This window comes from Chrysochloris asiatica, unplaced genomic scaffold (assembly GCF_000296735.1).
Source record: "Chrysochloris asiatica unplaced genomic scaffold, ChrAsi1.0 scaffold00006, whole genome shotgun sequence".
Taxonomy (NCBI): Eukaryota; Metazoa; Chordata; class Mammalia; order Afrosoricida; family Chrysochloridae; genus Chrysochloris; species Chrysochloris asiatica.
The window spans coordinates 40,920,508-40,921,791 of NW_006408524.1; positions in this window are offsets into that span (position 1 = coordinate 40,920,508).

Here is a 1,284-nt window from a genome sequence, read left to right on the forward strand (position 1 = left end):
TCCATATACAGAGAGCTAGCTACATGCCAGAGTTCTAGCTACATGACAGATGAGTCCAGCATGTCCATATACTGAGAGCGAGCTACCTGGCACAGTATTCCAACATGTCCATATACACAGTTATAGTTGTATGGCAGTTGAGTCTAACTTGTCTATATCCTGCGAGTTAGCTACATGGTAGATGCATCCAACATGTGAATATTTAGAGAACTAGCTACAAGTCAGATGTGTCCAAAATGTTCCTAGAGTGATAAGTGGTTACATGACTGATGAGTCCAACTTGTCCATATACACAGAGCTAGCTACATGGCAGGCAAGTCCATATGTTCATATACAGAGAGCTAGATACATGGCAGAGTAGTACAACATTTCTATATACAGAATTCTAGCTACATGGCAGATGATTCCAACATGTCCATATAATGAAAGTGAGGAACATTGCAGAGTATTCCAATGTGTCCATATACAGAGTAGTAGCTCTATGGCATATGAGACAAACATGTCCCTATTCCGATAGTTAGCTATATGGGAGATGGGTAAAACATGTGTACATATGGAGGACTAGCTAACAGGTAGATGTGTCCAAAATGTTCCTACAGAGAAAGCTGGCTAAATGGCTTATGAGTCCAACATGTCCATATCCACAGAGCTAGCTACATGTCAGGCAAGTCCAATGTGTTCATATACAGAGAGCTAGCTTCATGGCAGAAGAGTCCAAAATGTCCATATACAGAGAGCTAGCTACATGGCAGAGTACAGCAACATTCCAATATGCAGGGTACAAGCTCCATGGCAGATGAGTCCAACATGTCCATATACTGACAGCGAGCGACTTGGTAGAGTACTCCAACATGTCCATATACAGAGTACTAGCTATATGGCAGATGAGTCCAACATGTACTTATAGTGAGAGTTAACTACATGGCAGATGAATTCAACATGTGTATATATAGAGGACTAGCTACAAGGCAGATGTGTCCAAAATGTTCCTACAGAGAAAGTTAACTACATGGCTGATGAGTCCAACATGTCCATATGCACAGAGCTAGCTACATGGCAGGCAAGACCAATATGTTAATATACAGAGAACTAGATACATAGCAGAAGGGTCCAAAATGTCCATATACAGAGAGCTAGCTACATAGCAGAGTAGTGCAACATTTCCATATGAAGAATTCTAGCTACATGGCAGATGTGTCTAACATGTCCATATACTGAGAGTGAGGTACAACGCAGAGTATTCCAACATGTCCATATAAAGATTACTAGCTTTATGGCAGATGA